This window comes from Musca autumnalis, unplaced genomic scaffold (assembly GCF_047663935.1).
Source record: "Musca autumnalis isolate F117 unplaced genomic scaffold, ASM4766393v1 scaffold_3, whole genome shotgun sequence".
Taxonomy (NCBI): domain Eukaryota; kingdom Metazoa; phylum Arthropoda; class Insecta; order Diptera; family Muscidae; genus Musca; species Musca autumnalis.
Genome location: NW_027411866.1, coordinates 210,115,429 through 210,134,732, shown reverse-complemented (window position 1 = coordinate 210,134,732; position 19,304 = coordinate 210,115,429). Strand labels below are relative to the sequence as shown.

At 36.8% G+C, this 19,304-nt stretch overlaps 2 protein-coding genes across 14 annotated transcripts in view; one reads left to right on the top strand and one right to left on the bottom strand.

The window, feature by feature from the left end:
- The window catches only part of Nadsyn (NAD synthetase), a 443,475-nt gene that overhangs the window by 348,305 nt on the left and 75,866 nt on the right, over nucleotides 1–19,304 (top strand). Inside the window, exon 5 of one of the 4 annotated variants that reach the window (XM_073976472.1) lies at nucleotides 11,183–11,198. The exons of 2 other annotated variants lie outside the window; for them this stretch is intronic. The gene's annotated coding sequence lies outside the window, so the exon portion shown is untranslated. Of the gene's footprint in view, nucleotides 1–11,182; nucleotides 11,199–18,944; nucleotides 19,214–19,304 lie in introns of those variants that run through there. One more of the 4 variants, XM_073976474.1, reaches the window with a different exon arrangement.
- Nucleotides 1–19,304, bottom strand: part of Nna1 (Nna1 carboxypeptidase) — a 411,438-nt gene that overhangs the window by 341,265 nt on the left and 50,869 nt on the right. The gene's annotated exons all lie outside the window — the stretch shown is intronic.

Here is a 19,304-nt window from a genome sequence, read left to right as displayed (position 1 = left end):
CCTGCCTTCATCTTTTTGGTATCTTTGTAAATGTCAAAAAGTCGATCGTTATTAGAAAAACTAACTAACTAAACTTATATATTAATTTATATTTACAGCCGACATCACTACGTGGGTAGGTGGAACAATATACACGTAGTGATCTCGAATGTTAATATAAATTAATATATAAATTTACAATAAATTTCCCTATAATTTGTATATAATCTATTTAAAATGTAAACAATTTACTATGTAAAAATCCGTTCCGTTATTTTCAAAACGTAAATGTAATGGAAACATTTTCACACCACAGCAAAAAAACATCTAAAATGCATAATTAAGAGAATTTGTTGTAGTAGCGGCCACTTAAATTTACAACAGCTGCAATTCATTAAATATTCATCGACAAGAACATCGGCAAGAAAACCAAAAACAAACAGGAGGAAGGGAATAAGAGATACATCACCTTTACTTGCAATAGAAAACAAATTTCGTTCATAATAAATATTTGTAGGAAAAATAATTTGAATATTTTAAATATTCTTTTGCATCTTGATTTTGTATTTAATTTTTCGATAATTTAAACATCGGCTGATTTTATCTATAGTGGTAAATGCAAATTAATACATTTTAGAAAATGGTCTAATTCGATTTATTAAGTTTAGTCCGATCTATGCATACTCTTTGTTTTGTTTTAGTTTTGTAGTCTTGTAAAATACTTTGATTATGCTAAAAGACTGAGGACGGATGTGTGTTGGAATATTTACGATTTCCAAAGACCATCTAAACACCACATTTTAAAATATTTTCTTTTCGAAAAGAAATTTATTTTTGTGTATATTTGTGCGCCATGACAGAAGCATTTACATGTTATAATAAAGTATACAACATGTTAATAATCAATAAATGTGTTCATAAAATATGTTCTTTTTAATGTTGTGTCCATCTCTATTATATAAAAAAAACAACATCCCATATACATACATAAAATGCTATCTAGATATGAACACAAATATTTCATAAAAAAAAAAGAAAAAAAAACAGATAACGATTTCACACAGAATAAAGAAAATTTCACAATGCCAGCAAAATTTTCATTCAAGCATAACATTTTAATTAATTGCGCGCAAAAATTTTGGTTTCTGAAAAACATATTTAATTGATAAGCACCATTCACAAAATTTTGCAAATTTTATTGTTAAAATAAATCATTAGTTATCAATAAAAATCTAAAAACAAATTCATTTGTATATATAACAAGTAATTTTAAAAATAGAGTATATAGTTTTCTACTGCAAAACATAATTGTATAGAACGTTTACATATTACTGGATTAAAAAATCATTGGATTTCAAATGTCGATTGCATTGCGTATACGACAAATACATAAATCTTCATAAAGAAGACTAACCCGATAAAAAACTGTAAACATGGCGCACAGTGGTTCCGCTTCCTTGTAAACGTGGACAAAAATAGAAGGAGTTGATCTAGGATGATGAATTTTTGTACAAGTACTTATGAGGGCATAGGAATGAAAAATACCAACTTTGTTCCATATCGGTTCAGATTTGGATATAGCCCCCATATATATCTTTCCCCGATATTGCTATTGCTCGGTAAATTTTAGGAGAAGAGCCTCCAAATTAAATGTCTGATATTTTCTTAGGCCCCTAATCAGTTTTACTGATTTTGATAAAAATCGCTTCAGATTTGGATATAACCCCCATATATATCATTTACCGATTTTGCGAAAAAATCGGTCAATTTTAATTGCATATCCTTCAGATTGAATATGGGATGTTTTCATAGGCCGTTGATCAATTTTATCGATTTTGACAAAATTCGGTTCAGATTTTGACATAGTCCCTATATATCATTCTCCGATTTTGCTATAACTCAGTCAATTTTAATTTAATAGCACTCAAATATAATATGCGATTTTTTTTTGCTTTAATTTTACCGATTTAAACAATTTTTTTCAGATTTGGATGAAGTCCGTGTATATAATGGTACTTTTGTTTTCAATATTCCCTCTTTAACAACCTGCCTGGAGTTGCCACATAGTTGGTTTAAATTTGAAATAAAATTGCATTTTTTCGTACACACTGTTTATGAAAATGTGGCTGTGTCTCAAAGAATCGGATTGTGTCGGATGTAATTTTTGCATAATCTTATTCGAAAGGGATGTGTGTTTCATGTACTAAATGCCCGAAGCTGCAATTTGCCGCAATTTTTAGATAGACTCCATGAAAGTAGCGAAATTCGTGAGTAATGTAGAAAATCTTATTGCTTCAATCAACATAACAGTACTTTATGTATAAACATTATATGTAAACTTTTTTGTTCACAAAAAGGAAAGGAATGGCCACTCTTTGATTCCCAATTCAAAAGTTTTAACATTTCTAATAACTTGTTTAAATACAGATAGATGAACATGTGGTACTTTTTTGTATAAATTTCAATATAAGCTAACTACGAAAAATGTTCTATGTTTGAGGAGCTATAACTTTATATTTACACCATATATCGACAAAATTCTTTTACGATTGTCCTATTTGAAGTGTTCTCTATAACAGAGTGAGGCAGAGAGTGTTTTTGGATCTCCCTTGTGCTCTCAATGAGCGTAAATTTGTTGTTGCTCGCAACGTGTTAGCATCTACACAGGCTGTGAGCGATAGCCAATTTACGCTCACTTAGAGCACATTGGTTCTCTTGTGAGTCACAATGCCTTCCCTTGCTCTATAATATAAAACCATAAAATTATAAAAAAAGTCGACAACACATTTTTCGATTTTTGTCCACTGAGGCACCATTGTGTGGCGTAAGTTGGTTGTTTGGGGTTTTTAGAATTAAAGAAAATATTTTTTAAAATTTAATTGTACATTACCGCTATAACCAAAAAAAAAAAAAATACCACGCCAGTACCGTGTGCGGAATATTGTCCTGATAAGGAAAACGTCCCAGCAAAAAAAGTCCTCCCAAAATCAAGGGTTTTGTAAGGGATTTTTGGCAGCCGTAACTACTCACAAACCCCCTTTCTTCCCCATTATTTTTACAAGGGCATGTCGCACTCAGTTTCTAGTTATTTTATGACCACTAGAATAACTAGTTATTCAGTGGCCACTAGAAGTTGAAAAGTAAGGTGAAAAAAATTATATTTTTAGAACAGTTGATGTAGAGAATTTGTTTTCAATTTCATCACACATCTTACTTTTATTTTACTTTATTTACCCTCTGATTTCTAGCCAAAGACACTACACACGGTGCCACGCACACGAATATTAAGGGTTGCTTCAGAACTTAAATGTGCAGTGCACATGTGCACCACGAACTGTTATTATACCCTCAGCCTTTAGGCTAAAGAGGGTATTTACACTTTGATACGACCAAAAATGTGCCTCATCGAAATAATGGTTTTAGACCCCAAGTATGTTTGTACGATATCCGTTTCAGACAATTTTGAGTAGATCTAGCAATGTCTGTCCGTCTGGCAGGCTGGTGCGCACGATAACTCTCGAACGGATCAATCGATTCGGTTCAAATTTTGGGTATCGAAATATTTTGTCCAGATTCGATTTAAGTTCGAAGATGAGCCATATAGGTCCACTCCTTCAGGTAACTCCCCCACAAATGTTCAAAAATTGTCGCAAAACTTGTGCGCCCGATAACTCTTGTATGGAATAACCGATTTGGTCGTGTAATTTCTACCAAACTTAGATGAGGTTCCAATATGGACTCAATCGGTCCACTGCTTCGGGTACCTCCCACACAAATTTTCGGAAAAGTTCAGTTTAGGAGCTGCTCTCGAATCGCCCTGGTTTTTGTTTTCGCAAGTTGTATTCGCTCTCCTCTATACGGCGCTGTAAGTTTCATTAAGGGCAAGTCCATACTTCCAGAGAAAATAGCCTAAAAGATGCAAAAAGCCCCTATAACACTGTATGTAGTGGATGGAGCGCAAATTAACTCTCGAACGGATCTGCGGATTTGGTACAAAATTTGGCCTTCGTAATATTTTGTCCAAACTTAGTTTAAATTCGAAGATAAGCCATATCGGTCCACTCCTACAGGTACCTCCCCCCACAAAAGTTCAAAAATGTTCGGAAAAATTGTGCGCACGTTTACTCTTGAAGGGAGTGACCGATGTAGTACACACTTTACACATCCTAATGTATCTACCAGATATAGATCAGGTTCGAATATTGGCTATATTTGTCTACTCCTTCTGGTACCTCTCACACACAATTTCGGATAAGTTCACTTCAAGACCTGCTCTCGAATCACTTTGATTTTTGTTGAAGCGATTTGCATTCGCTACCTCCATTACGACGGTAAAAGTTTTTTCAGGGACAAGTCCATATTTCTTAGGAAAATAGCCCGAAAGATGTAAAAAAATCCCTATGTCACCATATGTTGCTGTCGGAGAGCACGATAATTCTCGAACTGTTCAACCGATTTGGTCCAACATTTAGTATTCGTCATTATATCCAAACTTAGTTTTATTGAGCAATACCGGTCCACAACTTCCGGTACTTCTTCCCAATATTTAAAAAATGTCACTAAAATGCTAGGACGATATCACTTGAATGGGGGCAACCAATTTGGTCCAAACTTTGGATCCCCCACAAAGGTTCAACATTTGTATCTTAGTGCCGTTAATTCCTAATCCACATTTTTGTCAAATGTCCAATTTGGTCCAAACGTTGGATCTCCTAATATTTTATCAAAATTTTGTTTAACTTCTAAAATGGCCCATATCCGCCCTCCCTAAGGGTACCTCCCCCCACAAAGGTTCAACATTTGTGTTTTAGTGCCGTTAATTCCTAATCCATATTTTTGTTAAATGTCCAAAAAGGGCCACAAGATTCTGAAGAGACCTTAAATTTCATTCGATCTGTCCGTAGGTGAAAGTTTCACTTCACATTGGCTGAGGGTATATATCTGTCGGCAAAGCCGACTGACACTTTTTTACTTGTTTCCATTGCATATCACTTAACTTGGCAAACCACACTGGCGCCGCATAGACGACATACAAACTTTTCACGTTGTATGTCGTTAACTAGGTTTCAAGTGTTGCCCATAGCTGTGGCATGCGCGGACGACTTATAGATGCTATCGGACTTGGAGGTAGTTTGTGGTCAGAAATATTGAACCATTGACCTGTACATTCAGTGGGAGCTTCATATCCGCTGTCCATGTGTGTGGATGCTGACTTAGTGGCGGATATTTGCATATTCCTCGCGTGAAAGAACTCAATAAGATCAATTAGATAGGTGTTTAGCTTGATACAAATGCTATCAACAGTGGGATCTGACGCCATGAAGTGTACAATCATCCGCGTACGTAAATAACTCAATGCCATCGGGAGGGTGTGGAATTGCCGAAAGGTAGAGGTTCAAAAGTTCCGCAGATATTACCCCTCCTTGAGAAACTCCCTGATTCATTCTATGTGGTTTGGATTTCTTGTTTCTGAATTCCACGTATGACTGGCGACCACAGAAATAGTGGGTGACCCAGCGTTTCAAACAAGGCCGGAGGGCTGGCCGTATCAAACGCTTTGTCCAGATCCAATGCTACCAACACCATTCTGTGGCACGGTTTTTTCTGGTTGAGTCCTCCGCTACTAGGTGTGGAAATGGGTTGTAATTCTGTTGTGACACCATGCTGCTTCCGTAAATCGCGTGGATGATCAATAACTGGATAACACGCTGTGATGCTGGGGAGGAGTAACGCCTCATGTATCTTTGCTATGGGTGATAGAAGTTAGATCGGCCTTTCTGACATCCTTACCAGGTTTCAGCAGCGGGACCACCCTGCCCATCTTCTAGGCTTCGGGAACTATTAGTGTGGCTAGCGATAGTTTGAGGAAATTCTGGCAGGTCCAAGCGCTTTGAATGATTTTGCGCCTCGGATAACATCTGCAACATTACCGATCGTAAATTGTAGTGGTTCATCCTCGGCTGGAAGAGATAGCAAGCGACGTAAAACACTTCTCTTCCCCCTGTCACTATCGCACTTCTTTGGATCTGTCATAGCCACGCCATCAAACATAACAGATCATGACTGATCATCCTTCTTATCAGGGTTCGATAACACCTTAACCGTTGTTGTGTACTACAGATGCACTAGCCACTTTTTCCGCTTGTGCTGACCGACTAACCTATTGACTTCCATTTTCGAATTTTTGTGAATTTTTTAATATTTTTTATTTAATAAAAATATATTAAAAAATTCGAAAAAAATAGAAAAATGCAAAATATTGAAGGAATTTCTTTGGCATAAAATAGATCTATACAAAAATCATATTTTATGCCTCACTTTGGTAATTTACGTGCATTTTTTAAATTTTGTACGATTTTTTAATCATTTATTAAATATATTAATATATTTTCATACTTTTGATGTGGAATTCTAGTGGCACGAACGACGAAGATAGATGATGATGAAAGGCCGAACATCATCTCATAGCAAAACACTAACTTATGTGCTTTCATTCGATTGCATGGAAATGTTCCGACCCAAGGGATATGACGGGTTGCCAAGTCACGTCATTCGTCAGACTAGGTGATATGATGGTTATGTCAGGCGAACTTTGACATTCTCCTCTAATCCTGCCACGAAGACCATCGCAGTTAAACTGCAGGAATGCCATATTCTCAGGAACTGGAACAGCAATACGCGGCATTAAAGACTGAATGGAGTTTCATAATGACGGCGATGACTAAGCCTCTCTGGGGATCACGTTGGCGCAGGATAATCCCTAGCGTATTCCTCCCTATGGAAGGTCCGGCCAGAACAATTACTGAAATACAACTATACACGGCACCCGTTGCATGTCAGAGAAACAGTCCTATGGTGGATGAGACGTTAACAACCGGTGCAAACTCATGGGCCGAGGTTACTCTCAATCCCGGCACGGACCAAAAGAATTCTGAGCAGGCATTCCGAGACATACCGCTCCCAAAATAAAAATAAAGACGAACACGAACATGTAGTTGCTGGGTTGACGGCCGATGGTATTTTCTCGGGTCAATCCTGTACATAAAACCGACTGTCATGCAAGATGCAGGCATGATGAGTAATAATGCTCAATAGAAAACAGCAGCAACGGTTATGTCATTTCGGTTATGTCGTGTGCACCCATCAGAGCTCCGATTTACTCTCGAGTGATAATTTGGGGAGAGGTGGTAATTTTTTTGGGTGCAATATTTTTGGTGGTTGTAGGGCAAGTTTATTTAAGGGTGGGATAAGTTTTTGTTTGGTGGTGGGAAGGGGGCAAGTTGCCCCCATCAACTTGCTCGAATTCGAGAAGAGTTTTATTCACGAGTGGAATTCGAGCGAGTATTCGGAGCTCTGGCCCCTATACCTTGTTTTCAGTTAAATAAAAACTTTAAAAGCTTTTTGTGCGGAAGCCTTTTTATCGAATCACTTTATAATTAAGATTTTACGTAATCTTATGATTACGCGATAATACAGGGATATGCTGTTGTAAAAAAGTCATAACCCTAGTGGTCCAACGACGGAGGGATGTATCGCAATAGTTTTTCAATTTTTTTTAATCACTCTACAGGTCGTAGTTTTCATCGGATCGTGACGAAATTTTGAGATTAATGGGAATCCCAGATAGGAGGAAGCCTATTGAGTTTGGTGATGGTCGGATAATATTCAAGGGTCGGAATGACAAAACAACATATGTGGAGAAAACTTCAAAGTTTTATTCTTTTTCCAATACCTCTTGTTCACTTGTTTTTTGCTGCGTAGGGCTCCAATGGAAGGAGTAATAATTGGCCTTAAATGCATATTGGCGCAATACCAAAATCTGACCGGATTTTCATACATTTTTATACCCTCAGCAAAATCTGACCGGATTTTCATACATTTTTATACCCTCAGCATTTATGCTAACGAGGGTATATACACTTTCATACGGGCAAAATGTGCCTCATCGAAATAATGCATTTAGACCCTAAATGCGTTTCAGACAATTTGGAGTCGATTGAGCAATGTCCGTCCGTCTGTCTGTCTGCCAGGCTGGATGGAGCGCACGATAACTCTCGAACGGATGAACCGATTCGATTTAAATTTTGGCTTCCGTAATATTTTGCCCAAACTTAGTTTAAGTTCGGAGATGGGCTATATCGGTCCACTCCTTCCGGTACCTCCTACACAAATGTTAGAAAATGTTCGGAAAATTTGTGCGCACGATAACTCTTGAGGGGAGTAACCGATTTGGTCCATACTTTGCACATTCTGAATTGTGTAATAGACTTATATAAGGTTTCAATATGGACTCAATCGGTCCACTCCTTCGGGTACCTCCCACACAAAATTTTGGAAAAGTTCAGTTTAGGGCCATCTCTCGAATCGCTTTGATTTTTGTGGTAGCAACTTGTATTCACTGCCCCACATACGACGGTACAAGTTTCATTAGGGGCAAGCCCATACTTCCTGAGAAAATAGCATGAAAGTTGCAAAAAAACCCCCCTATGACACCTTGTGTAGTGGTTCGAGCGCAAGATAACTCTCGAACGGATCTGCCGATACGGTCCAACATTTGGCCTTAGTAATATTTTTTTCAAACATAGTTTAAGTTCGAAGATAAGCCATATCGGTCCACTCCTTCAGGTACCTCCCCCACAAAAGCTCAAAAATGTTCGGAAAATTTGTTCTTGAAGGGAGAGGCCGAATTGGTCCATACTTTACAAATCCTAATATATCCACGTCCATACTTCTTGAGCAAACATCCCGAAGGGTGTAAAAACCCAATAGGCACCATATGTAGTGGCTGGAGATCAACTTTCATAATGGTCAATGTCGATCCATTTCTTTTAGTATCTCCTCCGCAAAACTGTTGATCTTTAATCCTAATCAACATTTTTGTCGGTTCAAATGCCCAAAATTTTTAAAACCTCGTAAATACCTTTTTTTGGGAAAAAATTGTTTCAATATACACAGGCTGAGGGTATATCTCTGTCGGCAAAGCCGACTGATACTTTTTTACTTGTTGTAGGTTTCGTTTTTTAGCCACAAAAATGAACTGGTAAACCTTTTTCATCGATTAGAAAATACATAATTGTATCATGTAGAGCGATTTTATGAAAATTCGCCATTGACCCCCTTACAAAGTACTACGATCGTTAACCGATAGTCACAAATTTTTGCGGAAAATGGTTTTTAGCCACAAAATTGAACTGGTAACATTTTTTCATCGATTGGACCATAATTACGGCCTTTAAAGAATGTTCGTGAAAATTGATCTATGGCCCGCCCTATGAATTAATATGGAAACAAAAATCGCTAGCTTGCCGCGAGTTAACGTTAACCGATTGCCATAAAATTTCATACATAAGGTTTTTAGATCAAATGGAGAAAATTTAGGTAGGAAATAAAAAAAGATTTTTTGCCGATATGTATGTACATTAATGTATATCCCTTATTTACTCAAAGACTGACATAGGTCTAAAAATGGGTTTTTTGACTTTGTAAAATTTATTTTTTTTTCTACGAATTCTACTTTACCTTCAGTCAAATTTTCAAGTTGACAACTCTAAAACTCAACTAGTTACATCTTATTTTCTTGGGGTTTGGCATAAATCATCAAAAAAGTTTTTTGAGTTTATGAAGCACTACAACACTTCAAATCATGCTTGATCTTGCACAGAAATTTAGTACTGATATCTGGTAAGCTCTTTACAAAGGATGGACCAATTAGTTATTTTATTTTTTGTGTAATAATTTTTTAAATGAGAAGTCAAATTTCAATCGTCAACATAAAACTTGTTTTTCTCGAAACTTGATTTTTTTGAGATATGTCACACTTTGAGTAAATGAGCGTATGTATGTGAATACCATATCAAATAATTCAAATCCTTATTAACTTATCTCGTTTAATATGCTGTTTGTGTAGCAATCAACTACAAAAATATATCCCTAGATATGAATGTATATTAAGTATCAGATTTTAATCTCTATAAACACTTTATAATTAGCATCGTAATCCCCTATATCCACACATTTATGCATATATCATTGTTATCGTGATTACTCATGCATATAAACAGTAATTTATTTTCAACACTTCATACCCTTCCTTTACAGTGGAAATCACTTGACAAACAAACACCAATCACTAAGCATTTTGTTATTTCATTATCTGAAGTAGGAAATCAGAATTAATCGCTGGTAATTGTAACAAGTGCTCATTTATTAAACGCTGTTGACAAGTAGCAAATCCCTAACCTCTATTACAAACCATTTTCCTAACACCACCCTTCACTTGCTCACTCTACTTCGTTTAGAGAGGAGGGGTGCTTTGATTTGCATATTAATTAATCGTATCCACGTTTGAAACTAAACATAAATTTTGCTAATTGAAATGACATTAAGCCTGTCTGCCGTCGTCGTTATCTGACAGTAGTTTGTTAATCGATATTATCTGAACACTGAATGAATATGGTCGATATATTTTAGTTTCCATACAGCGTGTCCTGGCTAAACAAACAATGGAAATATTCCATGGCATGTGAGTTCTTGGTGTGGCACAACAACAGTTGCCCTGTGGGGTTTTTAGTGTCTTGATTTGTTATGTTGCCATGGTAATTAGATGATGATACTACCCCTTATTTCCTCCCCAAATTGTCTATCATTAAAACGCTATTTGCTATTATTCTGTATCCAATATAATGGAATTTGCTGCCTTTGGTGTTGCTGACTTTTCAAAAGGAAATTAGATCATAACTAATTATAGATAAATTGGTAAACATGGTTGGTTGGGGTTAGTTAGTTTATTGAACTAACAACATAATGAAGGGGTTATTGGTCTCTAAAGACATATTGAGTTGCATGCAGCGCTCAGTACATTTGATGATTGAGAAATGTATGTAAGTAAGGCAAGGGGTATATTGTCGATGGAAGTGGGGTAAGACAGTGTTTGGCTTATAATTAGGAAGGGAGTTTTATTTAGAAATTAGGAACATTATGTGGAGAATGTGCCTCAGGGTTAACACATAAAACGTATGTCTTATAAACTGAAGTACTACTTAAGAGATTTCAAAATATATATCAAAAATGGCTTATGTGAGCCATATTTTTCGAATATTTTTTTTAGATTAGGCAAGATTAGATTAGGCATTAATATATAAAAATAAATAAATGCATGCATATTTATTACAATTCTAATAAAATATATTTTATTTAATTTCAGGTTATTTATAAACTGAGTAAGTATATAAACACAGCCTTTTATCTAATTAGGACATGTTGACCTAAATGTGCTTCATCGACCACATATTTAAAGAGCAAAAAATCCGTTTCAAAGAGATCTAGTTCGGTACAGGCCACATGATTTTTTAACGATTTTTGAAGCAACCGTAGGGCTCATTAAACTTGACTTGTTAAAGGATGACGTAGGGTGACGTAGAGGATGGATGATACCAAGGAACGGTCCTGACCGGTTTTAACATGGCAAAGCCCAGGATTTATCTTGTTCCCTCTTTCATCTCAAGTGGACACTAACCTCCCCGTGGTGTCACCTGGGGAACTGCCTTTAACACCCGTTAAAGGTAGTGAGCTAACATGTGCCGCGCGTTCACCCATAAGAACGTTAAAAACTTGGGTTTGGGCGTCGGGTTAGTAACCCTCCCCTAGAAAAAAAAAGCCTACTATGAAAAAAACGAATGAAAAGAAAAACAAACCCCTCTAAGTTGACGAACCCCGCAAACCTTTTATGGACCATGATCTTCGAATCTGCACCTGGAATGTTCGCACTCTTTATAGAGAAGGTGCAGTCTTCGCGTTGGCAGACATACTTGAAAAGTACAAGGCCGATATTACTGCCATACAGGAAATACGATGGATTGGGAAAGGCGTCACAACAACACCTAAAGGTGACGCACTGTATTATAGCTGCCATGACGTAAAGCAGGAGGCTAAAACATCTGGTATCAATCTTCACCCCAGTGAATGAAAGACTTGCTCCAATTCGAATAAAAGCTAAATTCTTCAACATCAGCTTTATTTGTGCTCATGCTCCCACTGAAGAAAAGGACGAACAGACCAAATATATATTTTACGAGCCCTTAGAAGAAACATATGACCGTTGCCCTGCCCATGACATTAAAATCATTCTAGGCGATTTTAATGCCAAAATTGGAAAGGAGAATATCTTTGGCCCAACAGTCGGGAAATTCAGTCTCCACAGTGAAACATTTGACAATGGTATGAGGCTGATAGACTTTGCAGCTGCAAAAAACATGGTAGTTAGCAGTACGGGATTTAATCATCTCGATATTCCTAAGGGCACCTGACTGCCTCCAGATCAGAAAACAAGAAATCAAATTGATCATGTTGTGATAGATGGAAGACATTCAACGAGCGTGTTGGATGTACGATCGTTCCGAGGGGCAAACATATTACTACTTTGTTGCAGCAAAGGTACGCACCCGGTTAAACGTAGCAAACAACGTACGAACAGACACAACACGAAAGTTAGACATCGGTAAGCTACAATCACAACAGATAGCCACAGCATATTCCACTCAACTAGCCCAATTGCTTAATCAAAGAACTCCTCATCCCGATAATATATCAGCGCAATGGCAAAGTATTGCCCACTCCATGCAAACAGCCGCAAATCAGAACATAGATACCAGAGACCTCCACCAAGGAATCCATGGTATGATCAGGAGTGTCGTGCTGCCATCGAAGAGAAAAATGCGGCATATAGGGCTACTTTACAATCCGTAGCAACGCGTAGCGCACGAGGGAGATATCGGGAGAAAAGGAGAGATGAGAAACGTCTTTTCCGCAGGAAAAAGAGAGAGATGGAAAAGCGAGAGTGTGAAAAAAATCGAGGTGTACAGGAGCCAGAATGAAGTCCGAAAATTCTACCAAAGAGTGAAGCATCAAACTGATGGCTTTGGTACAGGCACCTCCTCCTGCAGAGACCAGCAATATAATTTTGTAACTAATACAGATAGTGTGCTTAGGATATGGAAAGAACATATCCAGCGAAGACGACGAAGATACCACAGTCCCAATCCCAGAAAATGGTATTGAATGTATACCGCCCAGCCAAGATGAGGTAAAGACAGCAATAAACCGGCTGAAGAATAATAAGGCAGCAGGAGCCGATGGCTTACCAGTTGAGCTGTTCCAAAACGGAGGCGACATGCTGATAAGGTGTATTTATCAGTTAGTTACCACCATCTGGCAGGAAGAACGAGTACCCGACGATTGGAACCTGAGTATGCTGTGTCCCGTCCATAAGAAAGGAGATAAGACTGTATGCTCTAACTATAGGGGCATAAGTCTACTCCCGATTGCCTACAAGATCGTGTCAGGAATATTGTGCGAACGACTAAAGCCTATGGTCAACGAGATAATTGGGTCATACCAATGCGGCTTTAGACCGGCTGTAGACCACCATTGACCAGATATTTACCCTGCGGCAAATCCTGGAGAAGACCCAAGAGATGCAGATCGACACATTTCACCTTTTTGTCGATTATAAAGCAGCCTTCGACAGCCCACTACGTTCAAAGGTATTCCAGGCCAGGGGCTGGATTCTTGTTCTATGAAAATTTGAAATGAAAAATATTTCCTTTATAATTTTTTTCATTTGACAGTTTTCTTTTCCTTTATAAAAGTTTTCATTTCACATTTTCATAGAAACAGAATTGAGCCCCAGGTCGGAATTTGGTGTCCCCGCCAAGCTCATTCGGTTTTGTAAAATGACATTAACTGACACGAGATCCTCGGTTAAAATAGGAAATAACCTTTCCGAAGAATTTTGTACCAAAAGAGGTTTCAGGCAAGGAGACAGCCTCTCGTGTGATCTTTCAACATCCTGATGGAAATGGTTATTCGAGAGGCAAACGTCAACAGAAGTGTCACAATCTACACCAATAGCCACATGTTACTTGCTTATGCTGTTGATATAGACATCATGGGACGATCAGTAAAAGAAGTAACAGATACCTTAATGAAGGTCGAAGGAGAATCTGTTAAAGTGGGTTTGGCGGTAAACGGCGGGAAGACTAAGTTGATGGTTTCGAAACGCAATGCGTCCATAGAGATCGGGCCAACTGTTGACGTTGGTTCCTCTAATTTTGAGGTAGTTAAAGACTTCGTCTACCTCGGCACCGCCGTAAACGCAACTAACGACATCAGTTGTGAAATAAAAAGAAGAATTGTATTGACCAACAGATACTACTTTGGCTTAAGTAAACACTTTAAAAACAAAGTCACATCTCGTCAAACAAAAATAACGCTTTACAAAACACTGCTACTGCCCGTGCTGATGTATGGTTCCGAAGCCTGGGTACTTGCGCAAGCAGATAAGGCAGTGCTTGGCGTGTTTGAGAGAAAAATTCTTCGAAAGATCTACGGACCAATCTGCGTTGACGGTGAATATCGACGTCGTATGAACCAGGAGCTGTATCTGCTATTCACCGACATCAATATTTTTTCAATTCAATTCAATGTTTCTTTATTTTCATATTACGTTATAATAAGTATAATATTAACAAACATAACTATCTTACGAATAATAAAGAATTTTTCAGCATGGTTTTTAAAACCGTCTGCTGGAATATTGAGTTTATATTAATGGTTAATTTCAGAGTTTTAGTAATTGAACTCATTTATTAAGCTTCTTCTATATTTTAATGCATCTTTTAAAAATTGGAGTAATGGCAACCAGCAAAAATCTTCACCTCCATTTAAAATGCTGATAACATCACTATGAAGTAGTTGATTTTTGTTGAAATATTTTAAGCGAAAACTCCTAAGTATATGACATCGGCCAATGAAATGGTCTACTGTTTCAGGTTCTCCCATGTTACACAGCGAACATCGCTGCTCATCTGCATTTGTATTTTTATTAGCATTTAGCCATAGTAAATCACCTCTTACTTTCATTAAAAGGGATATTTGTTCTTGGCTGAAAGCATCATGACAATAAAGGGGACCAATGCTAAAATTGAGGTATTTATAAAATCGGGTTTCACTTCGTTGTGCTCTTTCAATATATGTGTTGATGGTATTGTCTTTTATTGCAGTCAACAGCCTCTGTGAGCCGTCTATCCAAAATTTTTTATTCACATGGATGTTATCATGATCAATGTTATAAGCAGCTAGCTGGGACTTAAAATCTTTGAACCACGATATATTTTTATTCAAAAGTTTCTTTCCGAGAACATGAGGCAATCTATGACTTTCTAGATCAAATATGACTCTTGCCAAATATTGTAAATGGATGGAATACGTATATATGAAACCAGGTTCATATCCTGTTTCTATTGCAATGACATAATTTGGGGTGGAATCTGGCAGCTTCAATATTTTTTTGATAAAATATCGATATAATTTTTCTACCTCATTGAAATAACAGTTTCCCCAAATTTGTGCCCCATAACTATGAATCGCCCGACACACTGCCAAAAACATCTTCCATTTTGCTGTAAGGCTCACTGTCGATTTTGATATAAAATTTTTCCAAGTAGAGTTCAGAGAAATTTTAGTAGCTTCATCTTTTTTTAGCAAATGTTTGGTAAAGGATAGCTTAGGCGTTAAGAGCATACCAAGGTATTTATATTCATTCACTATTCGTATTGTTTCTCCATTAAATGACCATTTTTCGTTTACTGCAAGTTTGCCTCCTTTACGAAACACCATTATTTCCGATTTTTCTTGGTTAACTTCCATTCCCCACAAGGAGCAATATGCTTCCAGATTATATATCATACGCTGTAGAGTTATTGGATTATCCGCCAGTATGACAATGTCATCTGCGTACATTAAAAGTCTGATGTTTACCTCGTCGATATTGAGACCTCCTTCAAGACTATCATGTAAATCATTCAGATAAATAGCGAATAGAGATGGCGATAATAAACAACCCTGTTTAACGCCAGTGCGTGTTTCAAAATAATCAGACATTTGGGTTCCTGACCAAACAGCCGATTTTGTATTTTCATAGCTTTTTTTGATAAAGTTGATTATTTTTGGTGTCAATCCGATTTCGTGTAGCTTATATATAAGAAGATCCCTTGGCACTCTATCGAAAGCAGCTTTAAAATCAACGAAGAAAGCATACACTTTTTTGTTTTCGCTTAGTTTTAGGTTTATTAAAGCTGCCAAATTAAAAATATTATCTACTGTTGAGTAGCCTTTCCTGAAACCCGCTTGGTACTCCTTTATTATATTGTTTCTATTTAGCCATTCCGATATTCTGCTGTTGACCATTCCCATCATTACTTTTCCAATGCAATTCATGAATGTAATTCCTCGATAGTTGTTTACATTATTTACATCTCCTTTCTTATGTATTGGGAATATTACACCATTACGAAATATTTCAAAGTCATCCAGTCCATTCAGGATATTGTTAAATGCATTACATATTGTTTCCAAGAAGTTATCAGTTGCATTTATAAAGAACTCATAAGAAACTCGATCTTCACCTGGCGCTTTGTTTGCCTTGACCTTTTTAAGTTGTTCTTTCATTTCTCTGACAGTGAAATATCTGTCCAATAGTGGGTCTGATATGTTGTTGGGGACATAATGGATTGGAGAGACATTGCAAATGGGATTTAGTAGACATTCAAAGTAGCTTTTTAGGATATCTACTGAGACACAGCAGCCAATCTTATTTTCTACCTGCCTTATGTCCTTTGCCAATGCCCACCAGGATTTACTATCAGAAATTCCGTCCAACCTTTGCTCTATACTTTGATAATATTCAGCCTTTTTACGCTTACATAAAAGATCATATGCTTTCTTTTCTTCTATGTAGGCATTTCTATCGATTGTATTGCCAGATTTTCTGAACTTTTTTAGGCGTTTCATTGTCTTTTTCCTGACTTTGTAGCATTCGTCGTCGAACCATTTGCTTTTAAAAGGTTTCCTTTTATTATTTAGGCAGCTAGGATATGCCTCATGTATCGCTGTAGTCAAATCTTTCAGTCTTGGGTTTAATGGCAGATTCATAAGTTTTATCTGTAAGTTATTCTGGTATGCATCTTTTTTAGATTCCTTCCACTTTAATTTTGGTAAAAGTTCGCTATGTATTTGTGTGTATGGATTTGTGGAAGGTAAGTCAAGGGTTAGGACAATCGGAAAATGATCAGACCATATCTGGTCATCTACTCTGAATGTCCTAATGTAGCTTAACGTATCTACAGACACAGCACAAAAGTCTATTACAGAGCTACCATTTTTGTTTACGAAGGTATATTTGCCTTCCTCATCTCCCGCTGTTCGACCATTTAATATTACCAAACCGTTATTGTTGCAAAATTCTATGTATCTTCTTCCATTTGAGTTTATAGTTTTATCCATAGAACATCGGGTTTGATGGCAGTTCGACAACATTTCTGAAGGTAATTCTTGTTCTTCGCCAATCCGTATGTTATGGTCTCCTATTACTATCTTCAAACTTTCACAGTTTTCAACAGTGTATTTAAGTTTTTCAAAATCTTCGTTCCAATTAGATCCTCTGAAGTATATAGGGAGAATTTCAAAGTGATGTGAACTATACTCGCATAGGATTATATGCTGATTTTCTCTATGTATAAAAGTATGTTTGAAACCAGTTTTTTCCAAATCAAGGCGAACTCCATATATTTGACCCCCGATGCCCCTTCCTCTGGTATTGTTTCTGGTAGCAGCACTCCAGTAGATTCTAAATTTTTTAAACTTATTTGCATATTGCATCTCATTTTTTGATTCAAGATGTGTTTCCAAAAGAATGAAAATATCAAAATTTTCTAAATAATCAAAAAAGCGAGGTTGAAGATTTTTACTAGCTAGGCCGTGGATATTATAACAAACAATATTTAAAGTATAATTTTCCTTGTTTTCTGTTGTTTTCTTATTTGATTTTACATAATTGCCTTTATTTATCTTAATTTGGTTGGTAGATGATTTTAAAAGTTTTTTGAAACTAATTTATCGACGAGGTGGTCGTACTTTATGTTTATATTTTGTATATCTTCACCGAAAATTTTACATAATGTCTCAATACCACAAATTTTACCACACATTAGTTTATTTTCAGCGTTCCAATATAAGGTTCTTCCCTCTGTCACTAGTTTTTCACCTCTTATACCGATCTTCTTCTCCTTACTTATCTTCTGCAGTTCTTTCTTCAAAATCAGCATTACCTTTTTTCTTTGTAAGCGTACGCCACTTAGATCACGTTCAACGAAAATTGATGAGCCGGCCAGCAGTCTTGTACATTTCAGCACTTCTGTTACTGTTCTCCCTGATGTGAATTCAACAAGGACGGTCATTTTTCCGCTTGTTTCCTGCAATTTTTTTACATTTTCAATATCGGAGTCCACATTCAGTTTTAAGTTAAAACGCAAAAGCTTGTTGACTGCTCCATATACTGATTTCTGAGCTGGCAAACCTCTTACAATTAGTTTATTTCGTCCTAACTGGTCTTCCAATCTTTGTATCCTCCTGCGATCTTCTTCTTTAGCGTCCCTTAGCATCTTTACTTCCGCTTTAAGCTCTTCATTTTCTACGTTTAACCGCTTGACATTCTCATCAATATCTTCCATTTTACTTTTTATATCCATTATATCGGATTTTGTAGCTACATTCTCCAATTTATCGTCCAAGAGTGTTGACATCGACTCCCTCATCATTTTCATTAGCTCGATAGTGGTCATATTTCCAACCATTGCAGAATTATCTGGTGAGGTTTCGATTAACTTACGCTTTTGATTTTGCTCTACTCGTCCCATTGTGCTTGTAGAGCTGAGTGGGGGTTTCGTTATTGGTGTTGACATACTTTTAGGCGCAAATCGAACTAGCTCAATTGAATTCAAATTTTGTATTTTTTAACGGTGGCCTATTAATATTCTTCTTCTTCTTCTGTTGATGCTTTGCGATGATGACCCAAATTTAATAGTGTGGCAACGTTGCAGAAAACCCGATATTTGTAAGAAAAGGTAAACACAGCTGTTTACAACACGGATCGTCACTACTCTTTTAACATTTGAGTGAATCAAAACAAAAAGATTTTCCAGTCAATATTATAAAATTTTTAACATTTAAAATTGTTTTTTTTTTTTGATAAATAAACTGTGACACGGCCAATCTTCAACTGATCCCGATTGCCCACAAAGTAAACTCGAGGTTTTAAGTAAATTGACGGTAATACAAGCCCGAACACAGCAGTTTTCGCAAAATAAATTGGAGCCTCGAAAAGTTATAACTTCTCCCGGTAAGAATTTTACTCAATCAATATAGTTAAACGTATCGAGATGCAACGATTGCGTTGGCTAGGCCATATAATAAGAATGAGCGATGATGAA